General features: G+C 46.4%; 1 long non-coding RNA gene across 1 annotated transcript; it reads left to right on the top strand.

Moving 5' to 3' along the window:
- Positions 1-4,225: 4,225 nt before the first annotated feature.
- On the top strand, positions 4,226-16,973 carry LOC108536831 (uncharacterized). The gene is made up of 3 exons (XR_001887630.1): positions 4,226-4,312; positions 14,053-14,285; positions 15,940-16,973. It is a non-coding gene; the product is annotated as an uncharacterized LOC108536831 (long non-coding RNA).
- Positions 16,974-22,095: the final 5,122 nt, after the last annotated feature.

Genomic DNA, 22,095 nt, shown 5'->3' with positions numbered 1-22,095 from the left:
AAGGCCAGTGCCTCTTTGTTATTTTAATGACCGCTCTGTGACTTCAACCACTTAGAATCCAAATCCATCCTCTTTACAGGGAACAGGATTCTCCCATCACAATGTCTGATCTTGAAGGCTTCTTGACGCTTTGAATCTGCTAAGATCATACACAATATTGGTGGCTATTGGTCTCTTGGGAGAAGCAGCTCCCCTGATGATAAAACTCTCACAGAGAGACCTGACTTCGCCAAGACCAAGTTCAAGACAGAGGCATGGCCGTGAGACTTGAGCTGGGATTGCAAGAGCTGCTCTCGACAGTGTGTTCAAAATTCTGTAACTGGAGATGATACAGATATGTCCATTTCCAGGTTGCCAGCGGTTATCTGAGAAGCCCCAGGACCCTCTAGGTTTGCAACCCTCTGGCCAGTAAGGGGCGCTGTTGATTGAGGGACTGTGGCTGGAAGATCTGAGGGGGAAAAGAAGTGACCAGCAGATGTGGTCTGTGTTCCTGGTTCCTTAGAGACTTCCCTCTTTGGGGGACGATCTGATTAGAGCTGGAAAACTCAAACAAGTGGCTTCAACCCCAGCAGCCTCACTCTGTTATGTACTCTCGGAACAGCAACCGATCCCCACGGCAGTCTTTTCTCCTTTGCCTACCCGGCCGCTCTCCCTCCCGGACAGTGCAGAGGGCTCCAGACCGCCACAAGAAGCATCACTGTGATTGGTCCAGGCTGTAAACGGTTGCGTGTTTGTCCCATTTTCCTTCACTATTTCGTGTTTATTTATCTCTGACAACGATCGTGGCTGCATCTGATCCTTTCTTGCGGCCACTGTCACTACTCCCCCATACTGAAATCTACCAGGCACTTGGTTTGATAGACCACAATAGTTAACAAAGGTCCTCAAATTTTGTGTGTTGAGGGGGCAGGAGAGAGATTAAAAAAAAATAGAGAAAGAAAAGAATCTGAAGATATTCCGGTCCATATTTATCCTGTGTGTGATGGGACCTATATTTGTAATTGCATAATGTATACATATATATATATCATATATCCTAAAAAAACAAAAACAAACACAAAAACAAAACAAACAAACCTTTCCCAGGCCCCCTTTTGCTGGAGTTTTAAAGACAAAGTGCCTCTGTGCTAAGACAGGAGCTGGGCGGCACTGTGCCCAAAGGCCGGAGGTTCATTCCTGTGTTGAGCTCTCTCCCTGCAAGCAAGGTCTGTGTTCATGGGAGGGTACTTAGAGACACCCTCAAGAAAGGGCTATAGAAGTGCAAATTATTAATAGACATTATTCCAGTGATGCTCACTTAAAACCTCATTGGCAGCAGATGAAACAGTGGAGGCCTCTTGCCATTTGCTCGGGTTTCTCCTGCTGTTCTCCCTCAACTGAGGCCTGCAGCAAACATGAGATGTTTGAAAACTCAGCATATCTGCATTTTTCTGGTTTTTCTGGGTCAAGGGAGGGAACCCTGGTTTTAAGGGAAAGGTGCATTTTCTTGAGTTGGCGGTGAACAATTTAAATGAATACTGTCCCCCCTTCTTTTTTTGAGATTATATTTAAAGATAAAAGTATCCCTATTAACATGCAGATTTGGATATCCATTTGCAAAGAACAGAGTTATTTCAGATGCTGTATGGGAATCCTTTTTGTGCTTGTATCTTTGGGGGTGGAAAGTCCAGCTGCCTCTTCTAAGATTGCCCATAACTCTTCAGATGTCAACAAATCATTGAAAGGTGTCAGAATGGGGGAAATGAAAGATAATTATTCCAGCCGTGGAGAGCTACTTTGAAAGTGAATAGAATCTGTCAGATCGTCTTTTGAAAACGGCAGTTGGCTGCTTGTCTTGGCCATATTAAATGGATATATCTGGAGCCCAATGAGGTTGTTTGAGATGGCGGTAATCAGCTTAAGTTGGTTTTGGTGGAGAAAAAATAAAAAAGCACTAGAAACGGGGCAATTACTGAGTTGGCGTGGAACAGACGCCCTGATATGGTGATGCTGGGGATTTCTATTCAGTTCTTAAAAAAATGGAATCTTACATTCTTTGTGAATGAATAAAGAGCAAAGTCCATAAGGACTTGGTAATTTCCAGATGGGGTGGGTGTGGGGCAGCAGGGGAGCCTTCAAGGGGATCCTGTGGCATGGATGAGTGCACGGGCCACACTTGGAAAAGAGGACAATTCAGTTTCTTCCCAGGGACTGAACTGGGAACCGGAGGACAGAGAGACCTTGGCTGAATGAGATGGATGTGGGGTGTTGATGCCAAAATGAAGCCTCATCTGACTTGGTTCATGTCCCCAAGTGGCACAGCAACAAGGAAGCAATTTTGGACAAACGTCCAGCTTTATATAAAAGTAGAGTTGTTCCTCCTTCCCCTTATCCAAAGTCAGATTCTGGGGAACTTGAACTTCCCATCGTGGAAGAAACATCAGATCCAATATAGAGAGGGTCAGGAGAGGGATTGCCTGGCCCTTACTTCCCCCAGACCTCAGACCTAGACTTTAGGTGCTCTCCCAGAGCGCAGCTGGGCATAAGGTCTCTAGAAACATGGTTCACGGCTTGCACTGAGCTTGCATGCCAGGCCACGCTGACATGCACGATTAAAGAGTTTTTTTTTTTTTTTTTTTCGTAAGCCCTGTAGTTGTTCTGTGGATAATATAGCTGGATTTTCATTGTGTTTCTATGTTAGAAGTAAATCTTTAAAATAGATGACAATTTGCCTATTCCTGTGAAAGCATTTCTTCATTTACTAACATAATGCGAGCCCCCTGTGGTCTGTGCTGCTGGTTCTGGGGGAACAGGGCAAAACAAACTCTTCAGGTCATAGGAGCTTGAGCCAGATGGCTGGGTGACTTTGCAGTCCATGGCATGAATCTCCATGGCTCCTGACCACGGACACTCACCTGCCACCAAAACAAGGAAGAGCTTTCCTGCCCCACCTTCTCATATTTGGGGCCGGTTGGGTGGGGAGAAACCTTCTTACCACATGTGGCCTGTGTACTCTGGTCTGGTGAGGTAGCAAGGTCCTGCTGTGCACAGGTCAGGTCCCGGGTATCCTCCTGCCCTCCACCCAACCACTGACATTTTAATATTTAGAAAGCCTGCCCCAAACAGGCAGCTCTTCCAGCGGGGGACCCTGCTTGCTACCAGGAAGGAGGGCGCATTGGGGGTAACTGCCCCTCTGCTGGGTTTCTGCAGAAACATGCCACCCCCTTCAGAGTTTTGGCCAGGAACTCTCAACCTCTTGCCATATCAGTGACCACTATCACAGGAGAAGCACCTTCTCAGAATTCCAGGGGCTCGGCAAGCGATGTAGCCTGTTTTCCCTGCTTTGCCAATAGATTCTTCATTGTCCTGTCCTCCTTTGCTAAAGGGAGGTGGGGCAGCAGAAAATTTTTCTGATTCAACATGTGTGGATTTCACATTCTTTTTTTTTTTGAAACAGAGTCTCACTTTGTTGCCCAGGGTGGAGTACAGTGGACCAATCTCAGCTTACTGCAACCTCTGCCTCCCGGGCTCAAGCAGTTCTCCTGCCTCAGCCTCCCGAGTAGCTGGGATTAATAGGCCTGCACCACCACCATGCCTGGCTAATTTTTGTATTTGTAGTAGAGATGGGGTTTCTCCATGTAGGCCAGGCTGGTCTCGAACTCCTGGCTTCAAGTGATCCACCAACTTCAGCCTCCCAAAGTGCTGGGATTACAGGCCTGAGCCACCGTGCCCGGCATGATTCCACATTAAGTCTCATGCACATATTTTTGAGCCCATGGCCAGCCCTGACACACTGGCTTTATCCCATCGGATATGATGTAATTGGTGGGCTCACTGACCTGTTTGTATTTGTTTATATATTTTTTACTCACTGAGAGTCTCCCTGCAGAAGTCGGTCTTCGGAAGAAGATCCAGTGAGGACTTAGAGTGGAAAGCTGAGGCCCCTCTGACAGTTTCTCTACCTCAGCTTTTGTTTTCATTGGTCAACGCCGACATCATTTGGGATGAGTGACTCCTTTGATGGCAGCTTCCTCAGGGTACTGGACTTTGCACCCAGTGCCTGGGGGGCCCTGGTTCTAGTTGGCCTGGCCTCTGTCAGCAGTTGCCTGCTTGCCCTTGGGTGAGTTGTTTGCCTTGAATGGCTTCTGGGTCATTTTGAATAAGAAAAATCTCTTTCCCTTTAAGACATCTAAGAACTTTGCTCACAAGGCAAAACAAAGGAAGAGCTATATTTGTCAGTAGCTGAGTGGAGGGAAGGAGGACACCTGGGGCCTGACCTGTGCACAGCAAAACCTTGCTATCCCACCAGACCAGAGTACACAGGCCGCATGTGGTAAGAAAGTTTCTCCCCACCCGACTGGCCCCAAATATGAGAAGAGAGGTGGGGCAGGAAAGCTCTTCCTCGTTTTGGTGTGAACTTTGTTCACAGGGCCAGGGTCACCTGGGAGCTGGCTCTGGGCATGCTGGGAACCCCTATGATCCCATTTTCCCTATTTTCTGGCAAACTGCCACCCAGTGATAAGTTTCAGAACCATAAACATGTGGCCAGAAGCAAAGATGTGGGCCCAGAGTGTCGCCAGAGCCACCACATTCAACGTGCATGAGGGTTTCCACCTAGTTCTGATATCCTACAGGAGGACAGAGTCCAAAGCCAGCCTATCCTTTTGGGTCACTCCTCTCTGCTCAGAGGCCAGAGAGGAGCAGACACAGCCGTCTCCATTGCACAGAGGCTGGGGAGGGGTAAGAGGCTCTGTCCATGGGTCACTAATTCTGCGTGCGGTTAGACATTCAGCACGAGGCATAAAGCCTGTGTCTATGACCCCCTCTGCTGTAATGATGGGGCATTCCTTCAACAGCGAGAATTTGTGTAGGACACTGTTACTTCCTGCCAGGCCCATCTTATAAGTATTGTTTCATCAGTGTATTCATATATCTGTCCTCAATCTTTTCCTATTTATTAAGAAATTTTACTTCTGCACTTGTGGAAAGTTTATGTTTTAAAAAACTTTATCTACTGTCTTGACCCTTAAACTGTAAAGGTTTCCAAAATGGGAAACATGAGAGAGAGGGGAAAGTGAGATCTCATTTATTTGGGAAATATTTTTCTGAATACCGCATAAAACGTTGAAAAACATGGAAGGAGGGTTGACTTAAGAGTCCAAAAGCTGGATTCTAATCCCGGTCTCACTTTTCTAGCTGTGTGACCTTGGGCAAATTACTGAACCTCTCTGAGCTTCATTCTCTTTCTCTATGGAAAGGAGAGAGTAAGATATGCTTCATTTCATATATTTTCCAAGTTAGCATGTGTGAAAGTAGTTTATCAAAAGTAAGAGACTATATGCAGGTAAAGCATTGGTATTAGTAATGAAAACAAGATAAACGTACAAGAATGATTTGGGTCATCATTGGTATGACTTACAGCTGGTAATAAAATAGCTATGGGGAAAAAGTAATGTGCTTTCTAGATCACAAATACAATTATATTTTAGTCACAGAAAACAGAGCCAAACATTCCACTGGCCCCGTAGGTCCCTCTGCACCTGCGAGGTGGGAGGATAGCGTCTGGTCAGCTCAGGGCCTTTAAAAGCCAGGGCTGACCAATTGGAAGGCAGGAGAGTCTCTTTCCTCAGTCTCATTGGTTGCTAGAGGTGTCAGTCACGGCCTGCCCACCCACCGCCCCATAATAGGCTTAAAGGGCCACTGTCTATACCACCTGCTGATAATTTTTGACTGGTTTTCCTAACTTGAAAAGATGAGTGGGACCCTCTAAATTCTTCTTGTGGGGATTGGAATTGGAAGAGTGAATCGCTCAAGTGAAGGCAGGTGATACTACAAAAAAGACATGTAGGGTGCAGGGTACGGTGGCCCATGAGGGCCATGTGCAAATTGCCGGAATGAAGCCAGAAGGATGGAGGAGGAACCCAGGAAGAAACAGAAACATTATCGGGTGAAGGCAGCGGGGGAGGCAGGGGTGTCTCAACACTGAAACTAGCTCTAGCTTTGCCACACACTGCGCCGGGGAGGGGAGCCCTGTGTCCTTGGCAGGAGACGCCATGCCATGGGCCAGGGTCACCTGGGAGGTGGCTCTGGGCATGGCGGGGGTTTTTTTTTTTTTTTTTTGTAGATTTAATGCCATCTTGTTTAAACAACTGCCTGTTTCTGCCTCAGCATTTACAAGTGAACCTGCCTTTGTTGCATGGCCCTAGATTCCTACCCCAATCTGCCGTGTTGAAAATGCAGATCAGGGGTGTGGGCCGAGAGTGTGGCTGCTGAAGCGCAAACCCTCCTGTTGCAGAGGTAACTCAAAACGCGAGCCTACCTGTGTGGATCCCTGAATCCTCAGAAATACAGACTACAGGCCGGGCGCGGTGGCTCAAGCCTGTAATCCCAGCACTTTGGGAGGCCGAGACGGGCGGATCACGAGGTCGGGAGATTGAGACCATCCTGGCTAACACTGTGAAACCCCGTATCTACTAAAAAAATACAAAAAACTAGCCGGTGGTGGGCGCCTGTAGTCCCAGCTACTGCGGAGGCTGAGGCAGGAGAATGGCATAAACCCGGGAGGCGGAGCTTGCAGTGAGCTGAGATCCGGTCACTGCACTCCAACCCGGGTGACAGAGCGAGACTCCGTCTCAAAAAGAAAAAAAAAGAAAAAAAAAAAAAAAAAAAAAAAAAAGAAATACAGACTACACCGTGCTGTCTCTTCTGTGTGAAGGGCAGTGGATACATAAATTAGTTGTAGAATAACAATAATATAAATATTATTGTAGCAACAATAACAAAACAATAGCTAGATTCATAGTGCCTAGTATGCAGTAGACACCAGGCTCTGTGTTAAGTGTTTTATATCAGCCCTGTGAGGTAGATAATCTGAGTATTTTACAGAGAAGGAAATGAAGCCCAGAGATACTAAGTAGCAAAGTTCCCCAGCCAGCAAGTGTAGAGCTGGCCATAGTGGAACCCCAGAGCTCAGCTCTTGAGCACCACATTAGATAGCTTGTATTGTTGCAGAACCAGCAAATCACAAACAATTAAAACCCCACAGATGGGGTAAGTCAAATCACTCAGCCCTTCCATATTATATTTACTCTAGCCACAGACTTCTTATGCCATGGTAAGTCTCTTAGGGGAAGGGATTAGTTTTTCTCTTTGGCCGTAACTCCCTCAACCTTTGGCGTCAACCCGTTCTCACAGTGGGCATCCAGGAAGTTTTGCTGGCCAGCTCTTCTTTCCTTCTCCCTTGTAAAGTTCATGTCCCCTATGCCAAGGAATATCAGCAGCCTTACAATGAACAGTGACCGGGAAATGTATTTTTTTTATTTGTGCTACCCATGGTACTTTAAAGTCCAAAAGGATTATGACTTTTTGATTTAAAAAAATGCAAATACCATGAAAGGGCATTCTGTAAAAACAAAATCCTCCTCTTTTCATCTTCTGGATGGCATTGCATGCATTCTTCTAGATAATTATATTTTCATTTTTTTGACACAGGTTCTCACTCTGTTGCCCAGGTTAGAGTGCAGTGGCACAATCATGGTCTCTCCAGCCTCGACCTCCTGGGCTCAGGTGATCCTCCCACCTCAGCCTCCCAAGTAGCTGGGACTATAGGCATGCTCCACTATGCCTGGCTAATTTTTGTATATTTTAAAGACGGGGTTTCACCATTGTTGCCCAGGCTGGTCTGGAACTCCTGGGCTCCAATGATCTGACCATCTTGGCCTCCCAAAGTGCTGTGATTATAGGTGTGAGCCACTGTGCCCAGCCTCTTCTAGATAATTTTATATAAGGACATATAGATATAGATGTTGTTATAGGGCATGTTATACATATGGCTCCCCATCATTCTTTTTAACCGATGCACTGTAAGTTATTCAAACAGTGCTCTATTGATGGACACTTAGGTTATCATCATGTTTCATTTTTTCAAATAATATTATAATCAACCCCCTTGTACATATGTTCTTGCACACTTTGAAGGAATAGCTCAGTAGAATATGGTCCCAGAAGTAGAATTCCTGGATCAGAGGGTGTAAACATTTTACATGTTGGTAGAGACTATCAAATTACTCTCTACAAAGGTTATTTTAAACTGCATTTCCACCAACAATATATGAGAGGATTTGACCTTGCCTTCCCATCCAAAATGTGTATTTCTAAGTTTAATTGGATTCATGTATGTCCTTAGCTGGACTTCTCATAGGTCCCAGATTCCCAGGGCAGCATTTGTTTGCATGGTTGACTGTCACCCTGGGAGCAGTTTTCCTGCTGAAATTAACCAGGATTCATGGAAATAATACAATGTGTGCAACAGCTTCCACATGTAAGTATTAAGGCAAAACCAACATGAAACAATCTAACAAAACAGAGGTGGAAATTTGTGAGTAAACAGTGAATATTTTGCATTCTTCCAAAGATATAAAGTCTAGAAGGTTTTCCATATGGAAATTTCCACTAGCTTTGATATTCTGGGAATACTTTATATTTCTACTGAAAATGTCTGGAGGAGTTCTGTAGATGGTAACTGAAGCCATATCGTCATGTCCTGTTAAATTGATTTATATACCTATCACAAAGGTTGGACTGCCAAGGGCCCATAACTCAGTTTACATTTGGTTAAATATGGCATTTGTGATTGAAAAATATTTTTTTTTGAGACAGAATCTCGTTCTGTCACCCATGCTGGAGTGCAGTGGCACGATCTTGGCTCACTGCAACCTTCACCTCCTGGGTACAAGCGATTCTCCTGCCTCAGCCTCCCAAGTAGCTGGGATTACAGGCACGCACCACCATATCTGACTAGTTTTTCTATTTTTAGTAGAGACAGGGTTTCACCATATTGGCCAGGCTGGTCTGAAACTCCTGACCGCAAGTGATCTCCTGCCTCGGCCTCCCAAAGTGCTGGGATTACAGGTGTGAGCCACTACACCCAGCTGGCATTTGTGACTTTTTTACAAAGATTGTTTCCTAGGCTCTGGGTCCAGTTTGTGTTCTCTCAACTAACTGGGGAAAATCAGCTTTCATAATTTCAACCAAACAGCTTCATTTTTAGAAACCCACCAGCTATAAATGCAAAGATTACTCCTAAGTTAACTGCAAGCAATTAAAATCTTGGGATTAATTGGAACTGAAGCAAAAGGAAAGAAATCATTTTAAGATATCAAGTCATCCCTATGACTTTATATTTAAGATACAGCAACTGTGCATTCTTATTCTTTAAAACAAATGACTATGACTCTTACAGAAATAACAATATACAATTTTGGCCATTTTCATGCCTCATGAAGAAAGCTCTACCTCAGAAATAGGAAAAGGATAAGCTCACTAGCAGATTAGCAGTTTCTAATCCAACTTTGCCAAATAATTTAGCAAGGGTGAATGATAGATGGTAATGATGATAATAAATGTTACTTTTTTTTTTTTTTTTTTTTTTAAGACAGAGTCTCACTCTGACACCCAGACTGGAGTACAGTGGCTCAATCTCAGCTCACTGCAACCTCCACCTCCTAGGTTCAAGCGATTCTCCTTCCTCAGTTTCCTGAGTAGCTGGGATTACATTACCAAACCTGTCTAATTTTTGTATTTTTAGTAGAGATAGGGTTTCACCATGTTGGCCAGGCTGGTCTTGAACTCTTGACCTCAAGTGTTCCACCCACTTCAGCCTCCCTAAGTGCTGGGATTACAAGCATAAGCCACTGTGCCCGGTCAATAAACATTACTATTATCAAGGGTCAATATTTATTTAAATGAGTGACTGGTATCCTGGAAGCTGTTTTCCCACTGAAATTCCAGGAGTCATAGAAACAATGTTACCATTATCTGTTATCATTATTGTAAGAGCTTTCATTTATTAAGCCCTCACTATATATAAGGCATTATGGTAAGCATTTCTCACCTATTTTCCAAATTTAGTTCCTGTGAAGAAGGAAATGTTATCCCTTTTGTTACACCTGAGGATGGGTGCTGAGCAGTTAAGTAGTTTGTGTGAGGTGACGGGGATGGCAAAAGTTCACAGAGGAATTCACCCTCTCCTGTCTATCTCCAACAAGGTGCTGAGTGTGTCACATCTCAGGTGGCTCCGGCTGCAAAATGGTCCAATACCTGCTTGCACGGGGAAATCACTGAGAGATCTTATTTTATGAAGCATCGTGTGTGCAAAATGTTTTATGCATAGGGGTGGGTCAGGGTTTCTCGCTCTGAAAAACAAAACAAACAGGAATTGGAAAAGGTGGAAGGCTTAAGCCAAGCCAGCTTTTTGGTCTGTTCTTCATCATGTCTCAATTTCTGTAATGAAATTTTCCCACCAAACAGCCACACAAATGCCTTGCTGGTAGCGACTGAATTGGGTCTTTTCCGGAGAATGACACTTCTTCCATTGAAATGGCCCCTTTCTTGGACAGGGTGCTGGAGTGTGTGTGTGTCTGTGTGTGTATGTCTGTGTGTGTGTGTGTGTGTGTATACTTGTTTGCCTCGTGAAGCGGGCATTCAGGTGGCGCAAGGCTGAGAGTGACTTGTTTGGCTATTTGTGAAGAAGCTGGCAAACTTGGGCCTTCTCCCTGGCAGGGAGGAGAAAGGGCCGCTTGTTTCTGAAATATCAGCAAAAAGGCTGGTGCAGGTGGGGCCCGCATCAGTGAAAAGTTGCTGGAAGCAAAGGCTGCAGGTGCTGCCTCGGGAACACGGACGTGTGCTTCCTGGGTAGGGCGCGGGAGAAAGAGGACTGCCAATCGCCAAATAGAACCACACTGTTGTCCCAGGGGTGAATGAAAAAGATGTTTCAGTGCTGTGGACGGATCTGGATGGTTTGCCCCGGAGGACAAAAAGTCTCCTATAAAATTCCATTTACATAGTCCTATCTCACTTGGGCTTTTGGTGACCAGATTCAATTGTGCTGGTGTCCCCTGTGCAGTGTGATATCATAGCTTCAGAGGAAGGCTTTATTTAGAGGTCACACTAGTTTGTCCTGGGGATGTAGTCATTTTTTGTGTCACGGACAATGTTTTACTGTGGAGATAGGAGCCAGATGGCTCAGCCACTTGCAGTCCGGAGCTAAACAGTGTCTGTATTGTTGGCGAATAAACAGCATCTATTGTTTGCTGCTCATGAAACTCTAGTGCCCACCACTGTTTAGAGATGAAGTATTTAATAAATTGTTAGGTCTCGCTTAAAGAATCTGTAAAACAACATCTCAGAAGGACACAGGCCTCCAAAAATATAAATCTCATGTGTTCTTAAAAACAACAGGAACCACCACCACCTTCCTCTCCGGCTTTCTTCCTTCCCCGCCCCTCCATCTCTTGAGGCCATTCACTCTTACAGTAGTGAAGGCCCTGATTTTGTTTCTTTCCCATGGCAATCCATATGCTAATATGAGCTGTAACCCTTGTGCAGGGCAGTGGGGGGACAACATAACACTTGTGCGCGGCCCCCTCCGATTTTCTCACCCCCTCCCAGCCATGGCTACCTATTTGCCAACACTGAACGGAACAGTGGAGCCTTATGGGGTAGCACGTGTGTCACGGAAATGCGGTTTGGAGATGCACTTCCTCCCTGCTTCCTGAGATGATACTCTGAAGATAAAAGGTGTCGTGTCTGGCAAGCTCCTCTCGCATGCTGAATTGGCCTCACTCAGTAGGGAAATCTGCTCACTCACCCCAAGCAACAACAACAACAACAACAACAACAAATAACACCACAGCACAGCAACCTGGAAGGACTGAAAAATATTTGTTTCCTTTTGCAGAATGAGTGTAGAGTGTCACTTTCTGAGCATTTAACCACTCTTGGCCTTCCCCATCTTTTTTTTCCAGCATGCATCTTGTCTTTCTAAATAAAGCCCCCTTTTCCATTTAACTTCGCCCAGCTGTGGCTGGGTATATTGCAATGTCAGAAGTATTCGTTTCCTGCCTTAATTGCAGCCAGAGCCAACCTTGACTGGCAAGGAGAAAGCCACTGACAGGTTTGGGCTGTGTCCAGACCTCCTCAGACTTTCTGTCAGCCAACTGTTTGACAGTATATGCAAATACATGCAAATGCAGGGACACTGGCCGAACACCTGCAGAAAGTGACCATCTCCACTCAGGCTTGGCCTCTCCTGTAACTGGGGGTTTTGAAATGCTGCTTGGTCGCTTTCTGTCAGTTTATTATGCATTTGTCAGCAGAACGTTGGGCTGATAAAAACACTCCTCTTTGTCCTGAAGAGCCGCAGAGCTCCATGTGGAGCTGCAAGTGCCAGGGCTAGTGGGATGGCTCCTGGCCAGTCCTTGTGAATCCTCCCCTCTGTCTGCAGGACCCGAGCGGCAGCATCCGAACTCTTGTGGGCTTGCCCGCATGGAGGAAGGCCTTCTGTTTCCCTGGGTGTAAAGATGTAGGCTTGATGGTGGGGCAACAGAGCGAAAGGCCAGCTCTCTCTAGCAGCTGGAACTTGGCGACTTTGAGGAATAATATGTCCTGGATTTTCAAAAGCCAAAGGAAAATCTGCCCGGGCTGTCAGGGAATTGGAAAGGGGGAGAGGGCCCGCCACCTCAAACGGGAATGGAACTGCCAGCCACACACACCCCCTCCAGACTGTGGGAAGATGGCCAGGTGGCATGACTCCGGCAGCCACTTGCCGCCCGGCCATCTCGGCTCCCATCTGCTCAGGCCTTCACTCGCTTCCCACAACTTCTCTCTTTAAAAGGTGCTAAGACCAGCCAGTCAGCTGCGATTTAAAAGTTGTATGTGAGACTTGTGCGTAGTTTTGAGTGTGACTTTTTTGCAGTAAGGCAGGTGACCTAAAAGTAAGGCAGGTGACCTAAGTATCGTGGCTCTAAGACCGTGAAGATCAGTGGACCAGACCCAGATTTTGGGGTCTTCCTCGAGCCATCAATAAGGGAGAAGTAAGATAGGGACACCGCAGACCAGTGTCCTGTGTGGTCCTTAAACATCAACCACCAGAACCCGGGGAAGCATTTTGCATTTTTTTTTGTGCAGCCAGGCTTTGGTTCTGCAGAGTAATAAGTCATTTGGGAATGGTTGTGCAAAACAGGCCTTCAAAATCTCCCTATCCTCTCTACTTAGAGGTTGGAAGCACCTTGAAATCTAGGCAAATTCTTGTGTATTTTTGGGAACCTGAATATACACAACCTAAATATAGGAGCTTGGTGTCTTGAGTATAAATCTATAATCAACTCTGGCAAAATATGAGGAGTAAGCAGGTATTGCTTGTAATGAAAAACCAAGCTGGGCACGGTGGCCTGTAATCCCAGCACTTTGGAAGGCTGAGGTGAGAGGATCGATTGAGCGTAGGAGTCAAGACCAATCTCGGCAATGCATCTCTACAAAAAGTAAAAAAAAAATTAGCCAGGTAAGGGGGTGAATGCCTGTAGTAGTCCCAGCTACTAAGGAGGCTGAGGTGGGAGGATGGCTTGAGTCCAGGAGATCAAGGCTGTAGTGAGCCATGATCATGCCATTGCTCTCCAGCCTGGGTGACATAGTGAGACCCTGTTTTGTTTTTTTTTTGTTTGTTAAAAAAAAAAAAAACCAGCTGGGCCGGGTTGCGGTGCTCAAGCCTGTAATCCCAGGGCACTTTGGGGAGGCCGAGACGGGCAGATCCACGGAGGTCAGGAGATCGAGACCATCCTGAGCTAACACGGTGTGAAACCCCGTCTCTACGTAAAAAATACATAAAAAAACTAGGCCGGGCCTAGGTGGCGGGCGCCTGTAGTCCCAGCGTACTGGGGAGGCTGAGGGGCTAGTTGACGAATGGGCGCTAAACCCGGAGGGAGCTTGCAGTGAGCTGAGATCCGGGCCACTGCCACTCCCAGCCCGGGAGACAGAGCAAGACTCCCGTCTCAAAAAAAAAAAAAAAAAAAAAAAAAGAATACAATAAACAGACTGATATCAGATATCAGTGTAGACTGCTGATCCAAGTCATTTATACTCCAAAATGGATTGTTCTTTGGCCTAAGAATCATTTTGCCATTCATGCAACTAACATCAATCAAAGAATTGCCTACTCTTTCTTGTATATTAAGAGAAGTAAAAAGTCATGGTGAAGTCTCTTGAAATGTTTGACCATGAAGTCTTTTCTCTCTGGAGAAGGAAGAGGCTGATCTTTAGGCTTTCCAAAAACTGCTGGGACTTGGTGGAAAACTGGAGTGCCTGGCTTCCAAGCAGGCATAATGGCTCTCTGCAAGACCAGGTATGTACAAACATCCCTTGAGCAGCTCTGCAAGCCTGATGCTTCACCAACGGGTGCCCGGGCTTCATAACTGCTGAAAATCATGGTGTTGATTATCAGCACAGTGATGGTGCCAGGTGCTGTGGAATCAGTGAGTTTTCCAATTATTGCTTTATTGCAGAGGGAGAAAGAGGGCAGCTGAAACTCAGAAATGTATATATTAGGTGCCTGCTAAGTATCCACATTGAGCATCTGCTGTTATGGATAAACTGAGGCACAGGGGCATCAATAGGAACAACTTAGGGCATACAGTAGACCAAAGCCATTCATCGTTAGCACTAGGACCCCAAAGCCCAGGTGCCAGTGCCTCCACATGCCTCCTCTTAAATATATCACACAGTATGTGCAACAAGAAAAACTCTTGCTGGGACCAAATAGCCACAGAAAATCCAGGGGGGATCTGCATGTCAATGATACATTTGAATAGAAATATAGGAGGCTTCAAAAAGGGACAGAGACGTGATGGAGAAGGCCTCCAATCAGGCCCTCAGTTCCTTTGAGAATCCATGAGACTGATACTGTGTGTGGCTGTCATAACATCAACAAGGAATGAAAGCGGGAATTTCATCAACAGGGATTTTAGACATTTTCCTAACCCCGGTGTCTGGCGTAAGGGTGATTAGATCCCTCTCCTCTGTTCAGAAGGCCAGTGCAATTTCTATGGGTATGGTACCAGTTCTGTTTTACTGATTGGAAACAGAGTTTGATCATACTAGCTGTAATTCATAATGTATGGGCATCTCTTATGTAAATGAGCTCACTCTTTGCCTTAAAAAAAAAAAAAGTCCGGAAAGAAATAAAATGCTACATAAATGAGACCGCTTCGTTTCTCTCCTGCTTGTTCTTTCCCTCTCTCTCTCTCTCTCTTTTAAAAAGTAAACCCAAGGTAGTTGTATTTAAGCAGCTTTAATGTCCTTTCAGGGCTGCGCACAGGGTTGTGGTCACTCAGGCAGCAGTAACTTTGAAAAAATGACCCGTCTACACCCAAACAATAACAGAATCCCCCTTTTTATGTTGGAAACGCCCACGGCTTTCTGTGCATCTCCAGACTCCCCACGTAGATGCAACTGTTTGACCAGCCTTCTACTGAACAACTTAATTAAGCAAAAGAAAACGTGTCAGTTTCTGCCAACCTCACAAAAACAGAGCTGTGGGGGTAAAAAGGGTCGTCGAATTAACCCACATTCCTGAACGGGTTCACTAAAGCGAGGCCTGGCTTTGCAGCAATGCCAAGGGGAGCCGTGCGCTGGGTTGCCATTCAGATTTATCAAGACATATTGTTCTGTAGATCATACTGAACACAATTAAAGCTGCAGTACCTCGGGGGGCTACAGCTCGGGTGTGAGCTTAGCTTAACTTAAAAAAAAAAATCTTGTCACGACACGGTGCCTACCATTGACATTCTGCACAGTTACAGAGACAAAACAGTTCTATCCGACCATATGAAAACAGCAAGTTGTTTTTTTCATTTTTTCCCCTCTTCAGTGTCCCTGCCCTCCCTCTTCCCCCGTTTTCCCTCTCCATGAAAGCACATGCAATATGCAAAGCAACTGTATACTCTGCATGCAATTTGTACTAGCCAGACCCAACCCGAATTTAATCCTTTTTTTTTCTCTCTCTCTTTTTGTCCTGAGGGCGGGGAAGTGTCCCAGCCTAAATCCTTCTCTGGAAGCTGGGAAAGCAGAGGCCCCAGGAATCCTGTTTCCTAGCCAATTAAATTTAGTTTTCTTTTTTTTTTTTTTCAGGCTTGGATTTTGATTTTGCTTCCTTTATGTGAAGCCAGGAGGGAGCTTAGCGCCCAGCACTCCGTGCCCCACCCCCACCACATTGCAGCCTCCTGCAGTCACCAGGAAAAGCGGGGGCTTTCAGTGGCAGCCAGAAGGAATTCAGAAACATCACATTTCATTTCGGGAAGAATTGGATCAGTACCAGTTTGGTGTTGAGGCCATGAGATTGTGGCATTTTTATCCCAAATTATCCTCTCTTGGCCTCTCTCAGTGTGTATGTATGTCTGTAGGAGTCCTCGTGTAGAATTATGCTCTGCAGAAAGCATCCCACATTTATTCAATTGCATCGTCCCACATTCTGGCTCGGGAGACACGGACTCGAGTCAACCTGCAGCTGCCTAATTTTGCAGGGAAGCAGCTATCCTGATGTTTGCAGGTTGGAGGCCTCCAAGTGACACACATCAGGAAGAAATGGGCTCTCCAATCCCAGATGAGCTGAAACACAAACGCTTTTCTGAGGGAACAGTTGGGGTCTTATCTTTCCGAGCCCTTGTCGATGCAAGCAACCATTGATGAAGAAGCATTTGTGCTTGACACCTATTGCAGGTGTTCTTCGCTGTGGAGATTTTGTCAATGAAAGATTCAAAAGTGGTTCAATGATCAGAAGACCCTATGTGTTTGCTTTTGACCAGCTTTTGTTTGCTCTGTCACTCAGGGAGAATATAAACAACTTTGGCTAGGTAAGATGGAAAAACCTTAGCCAGTACGGAAATGTTCTACAGACAAGTGAGGGGACTTGGCAGAAGTCTGGCTTAGAAGATGAATGAATAAAACCCCGGGCAGAATGCAATAGTGGCAATAGGCAAGCATTCTTTGCAGATGTGCACCGAAGGCTACAGGCTACTGTGTCTTTTTCTTCTGGCTTCTCTCTTGAGCTTCTGACACTGCACAGAAAGTGGGTCGGTCCTCTGAGAGGCTTGAAAAATGCAAAAGTTTACCACCAACTGGTGGGAATACGTGCAACACATGCGTAAAGCAAAGAGCATCAGTGGTGAAATGCAGCCTGCAGTTCGTCTCCGACAGTTATCCAGATAATTCATCTCAAAATAATGATTTTGCCATAAACATACAGAGATTGCAGGCAAAAGCCATCACCATTCAAAAGCTGTAACAAGAATGGCTTATTCTTTTAAGGGTTCCTTATTATCTACAGAAAATGATTCACATGTCCCATTGAGGTGCTCTGAGATCTGGGACTGGCTTATACATTTATCTTTTTTGCCGAACAATTCAGGCTCCAGAGGGGATTTTTCTTTTTGGTCTGAAGGGTGAAGCTTGTCTGGTCTGCAGCTTTTGCAAACTACAGCCCGCTCGGTCGAGCTCATTGCTCTGAGGTCTCCGTGCTGTCCCAAAGTGGCTCTTCTGGGGCCTGATGGAAAATCTGAGCCTAGAGCTTTAAGTAGTCATAACGCCCCAGAGAGACATCTGATCCTCAGGGCAGGCGCACCAGCCACCTGGGCCCCTTACTCTGCCTGCGGTCCCTCTCTTTTTTTTTTTTTTTTTGAGACGGAGTCTTGCTCTGTCGCCCGGGCTGGAGTGCAGTGGCCCGATCTCAGCTCACTGCAAGTTCCGCCTCCCGGGTTTATGCCATTCTCCTGCCTCAGCCTCCGGAGTAGCTGGGACTACAGGCGCCCGCCACTTCGCCCGGCTAGTTTTTTTTTTTTTTTTTTTTTTTTTAGTAGAGACGGGGTTTCACCATGCTAGCCAGGATGGTCTCGATCTCCTGACCTCGTGATCCGCCCGTCTCGGCCTCCCAAAGTGCTGGGATTACAGGCTTGAGCCACCGCGCCCGGCCCACTCTTGACCTTTGCTCTGGGATTCCTGCTCTCTTGGATGCCCGGACTTGTCTCCCTCTGTCCCCGGGATAGGAAGCGCCGTCTTTGCCGAGGGCCCAGGGCTGATCTTTGTGCTTGTGGTGGTTCAAGTCTCCTCTCTACCTCTTCCCTGCAGTATGATCTTAGGCAAATTATTTAACCCCACCGTACCTCAGTTTACCTATCTGTCAAACTGGGCTAATAGTAGTATCCAACCTCAGGGAGCTGTTGGGAGGCTTAAGTGGGTTAATTTATGCAAAGGACTTAGAACCCTGCCTGGTGAATAGTAGCAATTGTTATTATCTCCCCTGTTAGTCTTTAAACTCCTTCAAGCCTCCAGCATTGCTTTATTTATTGCAGCAAAAGTTCCAGGAGTAAATAATCCTCAAACTCTCTCCCCTCTGCTGGGCACAGCACAGGGCAGGTGTAGACTTGGCTTGCAAACCTTCCTTCTATTGCTGTGGGCTCAATAGCCACACCCTTGGCTTTCCAACCAAGTCAGAGTGCCAGTCCCTGGAAAGACTTCCCATGACAAATGACAGCAGGACAAAGGCTGAATTCGATCAGACCCTTCTTTCACCTTGTTGGTGCTGCAGGGAGAGGGAGGAGGTGCAAAGACCAGAGGCCGTTAGAGCCCAGGGGGACTTAGGGCTGCCTCACGCCCACCGACCCTCCAACTCCCTCACTCTGCAGCGGAGAATGGGGGCTCAGAGACATACAGTGACTCACTCAGAGTCACACAGCAAGGGCTGGGCCTAGAACTCTGTCTTTAACCTCTTGCCTATTTGTTTTTCTGGGAACCATCATCACATTCAGATGGCAAGGTCATACGGAACGCGGCATTCAACATAGCCTTAACTTACTCAAACGTTTCCTTTCAAGAACTTCAGGCTTAAAATAACCCAGACGGGGTTTAAAGTACCGCTGCAACGTAAGGAGAAACTGACTAACCCCCTCTCCCAAATGCGCTTGGCTGTGTGTCTTATACACACAAGGACCGTTTGGACACATCTAAGGGTAGTGATACAGCCGGGCAATACCAGAGGGGCAGAGCGACAGCCACGCACGCAAGGCACTGAACACTTGGACCCCGACAACCCTCTGCACCCGCAGCCCCAGGCCCTCACCCTTGCTCCCTGGCTGCCCTGGAGCCCACCCGCCCTGGAGCTGCCTAACCCTCGATTAGCGGCTGGGAGGTTTTCTAACAAGCCCAGGCTTCATGGGAGCCTCTTGTTGGGTGAAATTTATGACCGCACTTCCTCTGAGAGACTTCCCACGTTGAATTGTTGAACGCTTCTGACCTTACCGCCCCAAACAAGGGAAGGGTGGGGAGGGGAGGCGGGGCAGGCAGAGGCTGCGGGGAGAGGGAGGCGCGGCTCAGCCAGATGTCCGGGAGCGGGAGGTGCAGAAGCCGGGAGCGAGGACCTGCGGGCGCCGGAGCGCAGGGACCGGGTCGCCGAGGGCGCACGGCTGTCTGCTCCGGAACGCGCCACCCAAGTCACCATTGGCGGCAGATGGACCGAAGTTTGGAGTTGGGGTGTTGGGGTCAGAATCCGCCCGGGCCCAGCTCGTCCCATCAGAAACGCCCTCCGAGGAAGGAAAGAATTGCTGAACCTGGGAGAGGTGGGATGGGTCTGTTGGTTTCTAGGTCCCTGGTGTGTTTTGTAGACACTCCTTCGTCTGCAGATGGTATTTGGACAGGCTCCTCTTGCACTGTCTACTCTCATCTTCAGCTAAAAGAGAGTCCCGAATCCGTTTCATGGATGGTCACTGTTACTCGTTCCTTCCTCCTGTTCAGGGGAAGGAGAGACGCATGGTGAAGAGAATCTTGGTTCACAGCTTCCCAAACTTGGCTGCACATTGGAATCACCTAAGGAGCTTAAGAAATATACTGATGCTGGCTGGGCGCGGTGACTCATGCCTGTAATCCCAGCACTTTGGAAGGCTGAGGCAGGTGGATCACCTGAGGTCAGGAGTTCGAGACCAGTCTGACCAATATGGAGAAAACCCGTCTCTACTAAAAATGCAAAATTAGCAGGGTGTGGTGGCACATGCCTGTAATCCCAGCTACTCAGGAGGCTGAGGCAGGAGAATCGCTTGAACTCAGGAGGCGGAGGTTGCAGTGAGCCAAGGTTGTGCCACTGTACTCCAGCCTGGGCAATAAGAGTAAAACTCCATTTCAAAAAAAAAAAAAAAGAAAAGAAAGAAAGAAATATATTGATGCCAGGTCCCACTCCCTGAGGAGTGTGATTTAATTCATTTAGGATGAGGTCTGGGCGTCTGAGTTTTAGAAGTTCTCCTGGTATCCTAATGAGCCAGCTCTCCACAGCCAGCCTGGCATGATATTTAGGGTGTCACTCCACATTCAACATCTGAGCAGCAGGTTTAACTTCAGGCTTACACTTACAGATGAATAAAATGGAATTGTTTGACTAGTGGCTCATCTAAGCAGGGCAGCCATGTACTAAAATAACCTTGTGCTAACCGGAATGTTCTTTATGGGGTAGGCGAGCAAGTTGCAGTTCCCATGACCAGTGTAGTCAGATGCATCAACTCATTGTGGGCCCCTAGGTCTTGGGATAGAGGCACATCCTTAACTAGGTTCTGCACCCTGTGGCCTGGACTCCCTCACCAGCTTCTTCTAGAACCCCATGGGGTTCTAGCCACACCATGGGATGCATACACGCTTCATCTAATTGATAACATGCTCATTGTTTAGCATTTATGTTAGATGTTGCTTCCTCCCATGGCAGCAGCTCTCAACCTCCCAGGCCATGTCAAATCTTCCTGCTATGTGCTCACCGTTCCAGTCCTTCTCCTACACAGCCATGATTGCACAGAAATCCAGTGAGACATGCCTTCTTTACTCATTGCTACAGCTCTTGAGCCATAATAAATATTGGTCAAACTATGAAGATAGGCCACTCTTATTGCTTAAAGACCATCTTTGGGATCTAGTGTTGCATTCACCTGGATTTTGTTGGCTCAGCCTTAGGGCTGGTGTGCAGATATTCTGACAAAGGAGTTTGGCTCACTGGATTACTTTGCCGCATGGTGGCTGTTCTGTTGTTAATGGTACTGAACCCTTTATGGGTTACTTTGTGCCTCTGTGAACTCAACTATAAAGGCAGCAGGGATTACAGAAAACTCATGGGACTTCAAGGAAGAGGCATATCACAGTTGTGAAATGCCATGAACATGCAAAAAGTTTCATACACATGATAGAAGTTTTCACGATTCTTTCATGATGGGCATTTCCTAACAAATTGTCAATGGCATACTTAAAATGTTTCAGTACACTGTACCCAGAAAGCTGGGTGCAGCGGTGTATGCCTGCAATCCCAGCTGCTTAGGAGGCTTAAGTGGGAAGATCTCTTGAGCCCAGGAGTTCAAGACCAGCCTAGGCACCATAGTGAAACCCATCTCATTAAAAAAAGAAAAAAAAAGCCGGGCGCGGTGGCTCAAGCCTGTAATCCCAGCACTTTGGGAGGCCGAGACGGGCGGATCACAAGGTCAGGAGATCGAGACCATCCTGGCTAACACGGTGAAACCCCGTCTCTACTAAAAGTACAAAAAACTAGCCGGGTGAGGTGGCGGGCGCCTGTAGTCCCAGCTACTTGGGAGGCTGAGGCAGGAGAATGGCGTGAACCCGGGAGGCGGAGCTTGCAGTGAGCTGAGATCCGGCCACTGCACTCCAGCCTGGGCGACAGAGCCAGACTCCGTCTCAAAAAAAAAAAAAAAAAAAAGAAAAAAGAAAAAAGTTTACAAAAAGAATAATCATTAAAGTTCAAATAGTATAATCAAAGTAAAATAAAAGGAAACTAAGATTTCTTGAATATTGACACTATGTCAAGTACTTTTTGTATATGATGCCATGTAATCCTAACAATATACCTATAATATAGGTTGATTATTACCATTTCACAGACACAAAAGTGAAAATTCAGAGAGATTCAGTAACTTGCCCAATGTCACATGGCTAGTAAGGGGTGAAAATGAAATTTGAAAACAAGTATCCCAAACTTCCTACTCCATACCACTTCCCTTTTAAAAAGAAAGAATCTTGAGGTGATGGAACTCTAGACTGTCATTTGGTGATGATACCTACATTTTGGCTATTTCTGTATTGCAGAGAGAAAATAATCCTGAAAAAATTCCAAGAGAGACACCAATGCTTGTAAAACAAAATAAAATACAAAACCTTGGCAAAACACCCAAATCTTATTTTCCTTGAAATTCTTTGATCAGCAGACCAAGGAACTTAGCACTTGCATCCGGATAGAACAGAGAGTTTTTCCTT

The sequence above is a fragment of the Rhinopithecus bieti genome, unplaced genomic scaffold (assembly GCF_001698545.2).
Source record: "Rhinopithecus bieti isolate Rb0 unplaced genomic scaffold, ASM169854v2 scaffold_13207, whole genome shotgun sequence".
Lineage (NCBI taxonomy): Eukaryota > Metazoa > Chordata > Mammalia > Primates > Cercopithecidae > Rhinopithecus > Rhinopithecus bieti.
The sequence above is the reverse complement of the archived record's forward strand: the minus strand, read 5'-3'. Positions and strand labels throughout refer to the sequence as shown.